Source organism: Curcuma longa, chromosome 4, assembly GCF_044706935.1.
Source record: "Curcuma longa cultivar G26 ecotype Majalengka, Jawa Barat chromosome 4, ITB_CL_G26_1.1, whole genome shotgun sequence".
Classification (NCBI taxonomy): Eukaryota; Viridiplantae; Streptophyta; class Magnoliopsida; order Zingiberales; family Zingiberaceae; genus Curcuma; species Curcuma longa.
Genome location: NC_133864.1, coordinates 3,956,277 through 3,968,169, shown reverse-complemented (window position 1 = coordinate 3,968,169; position 11,893 = coordinate 3,956,277).

The following is an 11,893-nucleotide window of genomic DNA, read 5'->3' as shown; positions in this document are numbered from 1 at the left end:
TAGATAAGCATATGATCAGCCTTAATAACTTAAAATATTAGACTTATCAATCGATTGATAATATATGATAATCGATTGGTATCACTCAATCGATTTGAAAGCCTATTATATGCGACTTCAAGATCATCAATCGATTGATGATGAGTGTCAATCGATTGATGTCAACTAGTCGATCTAGCTCACTAATCGATCCAAACCTTTATCTGTTCGACATCTAACTCAACAATCGATTATTGATTCTTAGCAATCGATTGGTGGCCACCAATCGATCACTTAAATTGATTACTAGAAGCAATCGAATAAGGTAACCGATTAAAATCGATTTTGTCATGATATTAAGGCGGTCAATCATCAATTTTCCATGGGTCTCGTCTCAACCAAAAGGGCAAAAAACCTTAAAAAAAAATTTTCACGTTCCTTTAAAAAACCATTTTTTGTTTTTTGTTTTTTTATTTTTGTTTTTGTTTTCTGTTGGCTTTCACACACTGAGGTTTTTTGGAATGTGGGAAAGAAAATAATTCTTGAAATTTTCCACATTCTTTATTTTCACGTTCCTACATTCATTTTAAAAAAAAATCTCATGCTCCTTTCACATTATGAACCATACAACAAATTGAGCCTATATCCAATTCAACCTGTTCACAATCAACTTGGAATGAACATGCCACCAATCACACGGTAAGCGCAATCTTGTAAATCATGAAATACACATAAGTTCTATAAACAAAATAAGAACTCAGATAATTAAAAATACAAGAATATAGATCTAGTTTCAACGATTAACATGACACAATATCTAAAATGCATAAATAACGACAAGGAACTTAATTGGAAAGTCATTGTCCTTGTCCTGCAGCATCAACTGTTCAATTCCTATGGAACAAGATGAAGCGAAAGTAAAAGGACGGTCTTCTAAGGAAATTAGGGTGATAGCACCGTAACCTTCGTCAATGAGAAATGAAGGTAAGATGTCAGTTAAAACCCTAAACCCTCAAGAACTAAACCCTATATATAGAAATTCGATCCGTTATCAGCCCATAGATAATAACAGATAGGCCTAACAGGTTCTACATATTTAATCCACATTTGATAATCTAAAATTTGATAAATCTTAGTTAGATCACTTAAATGAGTTTGATTCATTTTCACAAATATAAATTACAATTAAACTCACCTTAAGAGATTAAATCCAACGTACTAGACAATCCTAAGCAACAAGAAAGTGAAATTCATTTATAAAGTTATTTACATTCATTATTTTGTATTTATATCTTTGTATTATTGTTGTATTGCTTGTAAGGACAGAGATTGTAAAAGGTTTCTTCACCTTCGAAAGGTGCCTGAAAAGGAGAAATCACAATAGCAATACTATTAGGACGCTTGATCATGGAGTAGAAATTGAGAATTTTAAACCATATAAAATCGATGTGTTGCATGTTTGTGTTTTATTTTGTAATTTATTTCTATATTTCTACTGCATATTAACATCTTGTAAATGAACACATTATTGACGAAATCAAACAAAGCAAATCGCTATTCACTCTTCCTCTAACGATGTCATCCGTCTCAACACTATTTTGATAGAACAAAGAAGATTAACAATTAACATGAGTGAAGAAGGTAAGCCAATGAACAAGTGTTCGAACCCATCTTTATCAAAAACAAGCGCTTAATCTTGTATATACTTTCAAAAATAACAAAATTTATAATAATCATAAAAGATTATCTTTCAAACAATAAATCAAATCAAAGGTGTGTATTTAATTAATTAGTTCATTAGGTTTAAAATTATAAGCAAACAGAAAGGCCAAATTGAACAGCGGAATATTACAAGCTAGCCCCTTAACGAAGTTTAAGACAGAAATGAACATATATAATTGATTCTCTACAAATTTATCACAATTAAATTGAGTCATTTGTCAACACGTTGGCATGTAACTACGTTCACTTAATTCTTTTTTTGCCATCTTATTTCAATGATTAGGTAGGTGGCATTGATATAGAACAAATTTTTGATATAGATCGATCAATCGATCGATCGATAAGTATCTTTTTTCTACGATATGATAACTTCAACTTGGAGGGGGTTCGAAATTGACTTGAGGCGACAGAGGAGGTCTAGAGCTTTGTAGCGGATTGCAACCACCTTATAGGAGAGCTTGGAGTTGAAACACATGCCCCCACGGGCGGGAGCAGCTGGTCAGGGCCTAGATGCTTGCAGTTGAAGGTATGCGGTTCGAGGGCTCATGGCGCACATGAGATAACATCAAAATGTGTCATGTTTCCAATTCCCTCGAGCCACTATGCCCTGGCCAGTCCCGCATTCTTTTACTCCCCCTCAATGTTGTCGGTTCCAACCTTTGCAGTTGGAGTTGAAACACAACCTGATGCATTTACCTTAACTTAAATGTTGTCAAACATCAAAATTATATTTTCTGAGCATGGTTGCACCAAGACTGCTGCATTTCTGGACTTTCAAGAGGCAAACCAAAATAATCAACAACAGTAAAGCCAACTTCATTTATGTAAACTTTGTTTGTTTCGATGGATGTCGTTTAATTTTATTTATACATCATGTATTTGGCTTGTATTGTTTGTAAGAATAGGTGTTATAAGAGGTTTCTTCATATCTGAAAGTTATCCAATAAGAAAAAGGCATAATGGAGTATCACTCGGATTAGACTATGGAGTAGAAATCGGAAGTCTCGAGCAATGTTAAATCTCAGTTTGTTGTGCATGTATTGACTTTATTTTATATTTTTGTTTCATCTACATATTAACTCATGGTAGACGAGCACGACGATCAAGAATGATGAAAGAATAGCAAATGCTATTTCTCCACCTCAAGCCACATCATTGGTCGCAACACTTAAAAGCTACGTGGAACACAACTCATTCTCCACCAATTATACATGCTATATATATTTGTTTATGCCAATTAAATTGAGTCATTTGCTAACACATCGGCATGCATCTACATCTAATTCCTTACTTTGCCATCATCTTATTTAAAAGCTTAGGTGACATTTATATAACTATATATTGAACAAACTTTTGAGATATATATATATATATATATAGATTGATAAGTATCACTTCTCTAGGATTCGATCACTTCAACTTGGAGGAGGCTTGTAATCGCCTTTAGGTGGTAGAGGAGGTTTAGGGTTTCGTACCGGAGTACAACCCCCTTGAGGATGCTGTCGATTTGAAGCACAACCTGATGGCACAGGGTGTGGTACCGATGATGTTTGGCCTTGAGGAAGCAACGCCAACCACAAGCTCTTATCCATCGACCATTTGGGAATTCTCGCATCGCACATCACCAAAAGCAACAGAAATGCAACAGCAAAGGAGATCATTGTTGTTGGTGTTGTGGAGCCAAGTCGAAGATGATGACGATACTCCATAATCATAATTCACAACCTCCTCCTCCTCCTCCTCAGGGCATCCACTCTAAGTTGGCTCTTTGCTAGGTTTCTATAGATCTTTAAGCAATCCTATAATCTTCATATAGAGGGCTCTCAGTCATGGCTCATGCATGTTTTGACTTATGAGCTCATCAAATAGGACCATGGAAAAATCTATCAAGGATTTCATGATTGCCACTCAAGAATTTGGGCTTTTATGTTCAAATTAAATGAGAATTTGAATTTAGTCAAAAGTGTTGAATATCTTCCCCACTTGAATGCCATTTGTTTGGTTCTAGTGAAGAAGGTCATCAATTGTGTTCTTGAGAAGACTCTAAAGTCATAAGAAGTGAGAGGACAAGATTTGTCAACAAACATAAACGTGAGGGATTGGAATTTCATCCTAAAAGGTTATTCACTTTTAAAATTGTTATCATAATTCTTAATATATTTTTTTTTAAAAAAAATCAAAGTTTGAAAACTTTCAAGAGGAGTGTTTGATTCAAGATTATCATACATAACTTTAGTTATGTGATTACTAGATAATCACATAATCAATGTTATAAAAAATAAAATATAAAATATAAAATATGTTGTTTGGTTCAATCTTAGATAATGCAATACAAATTTATTTGTTTGGAGATTTTAGTATATAACTTAGTGCAGAGAATTGTATTAGACGTTGGATTGATGATCTACGATTGTATTTACTTTAAATTTTGAAAATTAAAATTTGATGGTCGCTACGACTATTATGCATACGTTATAATATATCAAATAATAATATAATAATTAATAAGTTTGATTGAATAAAAATAAAATAAAAAATAATAATACTATTATTAATGGTGATATATATAAATAAATAAATTTGGATAATATTTTATAATTTTTTTGAAATAATTTTGTTGGGCTTTAGATTATATCTATTTAATTTATCTCAACTGGATGTAGAAGTTGATTGATTCAATTGATCAAAGTTTTAATAAAAAAATCTAAGTTAAAAAAAAAACTCACGTGATCGTCCCTCATGCATGTGATCGTACGCTCATTGAGCCGCTCCCACCTTTGTGGAACTTTGATTTAGGTTTGCATCATTGATATTTGTACCCTGCATTCTAGATATTTATGTAGAATATTTTTCGCACGTTCATGCATATCATCCATAGAGGTCATAGAGCATTACGACTTTCAGGGACTAGTGTATTGTACTAGCCCGGTTAACACGAGTTTGTGTGCTGAGTTGTATAATAACCTAGTTCAGATCGACGATCTAACCTATTCCACTCGAGTAGACGGGAGGGATTTTATTTTATCACCCACCGTCATTAGAGAATACTTAGAACTTAAACATTCATCATATCTATTTACTTGCTACCCCCTAGGGATGTATCTTTTAAGAATCCCTACTCACACATTACCATAGACTTCATGCATTCACATTTCTTTGGAGAAGAGAGGGTCCCTACAGTGATCCAGTTCTCTTCAATTAGACTCGGAGTACAAGACTATGTCCTGTACAGAGTCTTGGTGATTTGCATTCTGCCCTTGACTACCAGGGACGTCACGATAATGCGACCATTTCATACATTAATATTCTCTTACATGAATTACATCATAGATTAGATATAGATATTAGTTTGCATATATTTCATGCTTTTATTTTTTCATCTGGTGTCACCACCAGCAAGAGGGTACATATGCCCTACTATCACATTTTGACATCACTTGGATTTGACATCACTGCAGATGAAGTCAAACCAACTAGTGAGTTTGACATGTTAGGTATTAGGAGTTTTTCTTTAGCTGGGGTATATATAGATGAGAATGGAGTTTTATCTTGGAGACCGGGAACCAGTCTCAGCCACAGCTAGCCGCTGCCGCCGAGGAGGAGGAGGACGACGACATTGACCTAGCTGATCTTCTCCAACTCCCTCCACCTCCACCTTTTATCACTCTAGAGTAAAGAGTGATTAGACTTGAGAAGTCAGTCCACAGTCTACATGAGTCAGTTACTTTCTATCAGCAGACTATGACTAGCCAGTTTGAGAGTCAGGAGGAGAGGAGTAGGGCTAGACATTCTGGGTTGATGGACATGCTCAGATCTTGGGACATGGGTCATCCTCAACCACCTCCCCAGTAGACCCAATCTTTTGATTTTATATTTGACTTGTATTGACTGATTATTATTTCAGTATTACATTTCTTTATTACACATCCTTATTGCACTTTATTGTTCAATACTTGTCGAAATTAAGAATGTGTTTAGTAGACTAAGTTTAAATTTTCTTACATTTCAAAAACTCATATTTTCATATCTACTATTATTTAGTTTTTTAAAATGGTTTCAAAATTTTATTTTATCATTGAAAAACTTAGTTTAAAAGTTTTGATTTCAAAAGAAAAAAGAAATTTTTGGCCGTAGTCTAGGTACTCCCAATAGAGATCATGCACTTATAGACTTAGGTTGACGCATCTCACAAAGCACATTAGATAACTTGATTGTGTATTGTGAAACTTAGAATAGAACGGTATGAGATGCATAGGGTCATAGCCTGAGTTCTAGATGCTTATGTCTGTGCATCAAACTAAAACTTAGGCTATAAATATAAACTATGAATCAAGTTAAATGTTCCGATTTAGCATAAGCTAACTGGAATGATACACTTAAACTTGACTAACTTGGTCAAGTTACTATTTTTTGATAGTTAGCCAAAACCTAAGTTGGACATGTGCTTAAGAAGAAATTTGTTTATCTAAGTATTTTTTTTATTATTATAACATGCTTGAACTCACATATATTTTTCACGTGATTAAATGATTTTTTTAAAAAAAATCAAGTTTACTAATTTTTTGATTATGACAAAGGGGGAGAGATAAAGAATTCAAAGTTAAAATATTTTTAAACTTTTGTTAAATATTTTTCAAAGTGATTTTGAGTGTTATTTTCTTGAAAAATATAATTTTTTTTCAAAGTTGATTTTTACAAATTAATTACAAAATACTTTCCAAATATAAGTAGGACTTGGATGGTTTTATATCAAGTTGATCAAAACTAAACTATATCAGGGGGGAGAGAAGAAAAAGATATTATTTTAAAATTATTATTCTCCTTTAAAGTAAAACATAAGTTTAGGGGAGTCCTGAATTAAGGAGAAGTCAAGGACTTTAAATCGTTAATACTTGTGATGACTTGCCTTATTTGTTGCAATGTCTTCTTTTATATTATTACAAATATTTTTTTTCTTAACTTGGAACCTAAGTTGTCATAATCAAAAAGGAGAAGATTATTGGTGTAGGGAGCACCAGATGATCGAACCTAAGTTTTGATAATGACAAAGAGTTTAAGTTAAGTGTGTGAAGTTATCTGATAAGTTAAATTGAGTGTGCAGTTAGCACAGGAAAATCCTAGTTGAAGCTAGACATAGGAAAATCCTAGTTGCTGCTAGGCGGTGGAAGTCCTAGTTGGAAGCTAGACAGAATACTTAATCTGGAGGATTACGTGGAAGACATGACTTGGACGACTGGACAAAGAAGTCCTGATTAAGAGGACTAGGCAGGAGGTCTTAGCGGATCAAGTACACTCGGTGGAAGTCTAGGCAGCTATGGAGGACTGAACGTCTAGTAGTGAAAGTCTTAGGGGCCGAGGATCGAGGCTAAATAAAAGTCCAATAAGTCTGGAGGACTTGGTTGGCACAAGATAAATTCTCTTGATTGAAGTGGGTGAGGACGCGCTCCCGGGAAGAGAAACAGTAGGCGTCAGTCTGACCTAGGATTTCATTGGAAACATGAAGTCAAGGCCAAACAGTTTGAAAAAACTATTCACTTTCCTGTTACTTTTGTGTTTTGCACTAACGTATAATACAGGAAAGGAGGGATTAGAACTTTGTGTTTCAGGTGCTCTTATTTGGATCCAAGTGATCAGACAGTCCAGGCGTCCGGATTGGTTCCAGGAAATCGGATGTCAGCGGAACGGGACCAGCGAGACGGTGAGGTGGCAAAGTCCCAGTGGTCGGGACACCTCAGCCTCCAGGCGCTCTGAAAGGCTCCAGGCGCCCATATCTGGATAAAACGTTACGAAGGCAAGGTTGATCAGGAACCTCCATGTCAACATACAAATTTGAGATCAATTACACCAACATACGCAACTCCATAATCATTATATGGAGACTTGTGGTCATGACTATTCTAAGCTGGCTCTTATGTGGCATGGAAGTGAATGATTTCAATCGCATGGAAAAAATGTATTAAGAAGTAATTTCATGGCTTCACAGTTGAATGCCATTTGCTTGCAGTTCTAGGTAGATAATTAAAACTTCTCACTTGGACCTTGCTAGTCAATGCATGAGTCCAAAGATGGTGACACTTAGTGGTTGAACATATATATATAGGACAAGATTATTATTATATTTGTCAACAACATCTTAGCGTATGCATTGGGTATTCAACAAATAAATTAAATTACAAGATGGTGACACTTAGCTTGGTAATTGAATGAGCCAAAAGAAGTGCGCAAAGTAAAGTCATACGAATGCGTGATAGGGCAAGATTTGTCAACAACGTAATTAACTTAGCGTATGCATTGGGTAATCAACAAATACAAACATTATTGAAGAGAGTTAGTTGTTCATTTCTAGCCAAGCAAGCACATACAAGTGATCAGGGATTAATGGAAGTGTATCCATAGGTAAAACAATAATTGAGTTAATACTAATAAATACATTGTCAATTAATTAAAAAAATGACAATAAAATAAATTTAAAAATTTTATTGTGATATTTTGTCTCCAATTCCATGGATGAGCTTACATCAAAGTCACCTTCTATCTTAATTTCCTCCTACATTCTAAAAGTGTTTCCTCCTACCTTCATTGAAAGGAGCAAATTAAAAATGCCACAACGAAGGAGAACATCTTTGGAGTTGTTGAGTGAAGTCGAAGATGATCATACTCCATAACAATATTAACTTCAATAAATAAATGTATTAAGGATATATATATTTCATGATTTCCACTCAAGAATTTGAAATATATATATATTTTTTGAGGCTGATAAACTAAATGAAGGATTGAGTATCTTCCACGCTCCAAGTGCCATTTGATTGGTCCTAGTGAAAACTTCTCACTTGAACCTTGCTAATCGATGAGTCCAAAGATTGCGACACTTTGTGAGTGAATGGGCCCAAAGAAGTGCCCAAAGTCATATGAAGTGATAGGACAAGATTAGCCAACAACTTAGCGTATGGTTTGGGTATAGAACAAATCAATTATGAACCTTTGTTTATCACAACATTTCTAGTCAATCATATAGTTAAAATACAATGTCAACTAATGATGGAAAAATAATATTAATGGCACATTTATTTATTGAAGTTAATATTGTTATTAATAATTTTGACCGTAAGACTTAGAACAATCAATCTAACAATAAAATTATTATAAGAATTTTAATAAATTTGTTAAAATTTGACCATTAATATATATATATATATATATATATATATATATATATATATATATATATATATATATATAGTGATAATAGTTGATGATTTTGGATGTGAGTAGGGTAGGGTTGCAAATGCGACAAGTTGAACCAATCTTTATGTTGTATTTACAATTATTTAGTAAAGCATGTGTAAAAGTTTTGGTCGTAACTATTATAATAGTATTAAAATGATTTTGACTAAATCAAAGTAATTTTAATTAAATTTGAATAATTATAAATAAATTAATAGTATATATATATATATATATATATATATATATATATATATATATATATATATATATATATATCAAATTAGAGTAATTTTACTCTACGTTGTTATTAGATTAGATATGTATATATTTGTGAATATTTGATTGATTTATTTGTCATCTTTAGTTGATTTTATCTATGTAAATAATTATTTAAATTAGAAATTTATTTTTTATTTATTTAGATTTGATGGATATGTATATAATCTTATTATTGTAATAAATAATATTCAAGTTATTCTCAAATCAGAGCCTTTAACTCAGACCCCTAATTCCTTCAAAACCTAGGTCAATGGCCTCTTGACCTCCTCTACTGCCTCCATCATCTCCGCCATATAACCAGTGCATCGTCCCTTTCACACAATCTCATCGCCATTAACGTGGCAGCCCAAGCTCCTTTGAAACTCACCTCCACCAATTACCCACCCTGGCGACTTTGGTTTCAGTCTCTCCTTATTGGTTATAATCTTATATATTATGTTGATGGCTCCAATCCATGCCTGCCTCCCACCATCTCTTAAGGTAATTCCATGGTCCCCAACCCTGACCATTTGCTTTGGATCTATCAAGATCAATTACTTCTCTTGCAGAAGATCAATTACTTCTCAACGCTACTATTGGTGTTCTCTCGCCCACCTTGATTTCGTTCATTGCTGCTTCTAAAACATCTCTTGATGCTTCGACCACTCTTGTAAAGACCTACGCTCCGCTGTCGCCCCCAATCTGCACCCTTACCAAGGGCGTTGCTAGCTCTGTGGTGTCATTGATCACTCTACCAAGCGTTGCACTTCTTACCAATATCTATCGTGGACTCCACAACAACAAGGTTCCTCACCCGACCTACGTTGCTACTCAGGCTCACACGACTTCTCACCCGCTTACTAACCTTGTACACACAGAATGACCCATGGACTCTTACGCCTCTGCGTTGCACTTCTTACCAATATCTACCTTGGACTCCACAACAACAAGGACCCCTTCCTCACCTGACCTACGCTGCTCTTCAGGCTCACACGACTTCTCACCTGCTTGCTAACCCTGTACACACAGAATGGCCCATGGACTCTGACTCCTTTGCGTTGCACTTCTTACCAATATCTACCGTGGACTCCACAACAACAAGGACCCCTTCCTCACCTGACCTACGCTGCTCCTCAGGCTCACACGACTTCTCACCTGCTTGCTAACCCTTTACACACAGAATGACCCATGGACTCTGATGCCTCTCACTATGTGACCACTGATCTAACAAATCTCTCTCTCCACTCTTCGTATGCTGGCTCGGATACCATTATTGTGGGCAATGACACTGGTTTATCTATCTCACACACTGACTCTCTCACTTTACCAACATTTTTTCACCTTTATCTCTTATCAATACGCTATGTGTTCCTTTAATTCCATGAAAAAAATTAATTTCTGTTGCCCAACTGTGTTGCACTAACAATGTATCTGTTACCTTTTTATCCTATTATTTTTAGGTGAAGAATCTATGAATGGGGGCTCTTCTACTCACGGGTCCATGTAATAATAGGATCTATGTTTGGCCACTCTTCAAGCCCCTTTCACCTGCACCCATTGCCCTCATCTCCACCATTGCGTCATTGTCCCTTTGTAACTCTCGGTTAGGTCATCCTTTTTCCAACATTATTTATCACTTAGTCTCTAATAATACTGTTTCAGTTCCGTCTAATGTTTTTTTGAATTTTCATTGCAATTCCTGTAATTTTAATAAAAGTCACAAGCTTTCATTGTTTGATTCCACTCTTACTTCCTCATTGCCTCTTGAATTAATTTTCTCTAATGTATGAACCTCTCCAGTTCTCTCGTTGGATGCTTATAAATATTATTTAATTTTTATTGACTATTTTTTCAAATATATCTAGTTTTATTCACTTAAACGCAAATATGATGTCATCTCTATTTTCACAGACTATACAAATCTTGTTGAAAAATATTTCAATTAAAAAATTATCTCCTTTTACATTGATAATGGAGATGAATTTCTTATCTTAAAAACACTCTTGCTACAACCTGGAATCTTCTACCTTACTACCCTACCTTATACACTCAAACACAATGATTTTACTAAACGATGGCATCAACACATTGTCGAAACTGGTCGAAACGGGCGTCACTCTTTTACACCAAGTATCCATTCCAGTTACTTTTTGGCCTTACGCCTTTGCTACCGTAACCTATTTAATAAACCATATGCCCAAAGCCAATCTCTCCATGCTCTCGTCTGTTGAAAAACTCTTCTACCGTTCTTCCAACTTTCACAAGCTTCGGATATTTGGCTGCCTATGTTATCCTTCGTTACGTCCCTACACCGGGCACAAATTGGACCCTCATTCTTCTGCTTGTGTTTTTCTTGAGTACTCTCTTACTCAAAGTGTGTATTTTTGCCTTGATTTTCCTCTTCTAAAATCTTTGCCTCTCGTCATGTTTGTTTTGTTGAAACTATTTTTTTCCTATGCTAGTTCTTCCTTTCCTATCTCACTTGAATACTTACCCGACTTTGCCTCCTCTAGTATGGTCTATCCATTCCATCCCCATTAGTGGCTACACTCTCACACACGGATCCTCGCTTGTGCTCCACCCCACTCATGCTCCTAAACCATTACCTCCTACACCTTCACATGCACTAGATGATCCAGCACCTCCTACACCTCCCTATGCACTAGACAACCCACTGATGTCCTCATCCTCTATTCCTCACCCC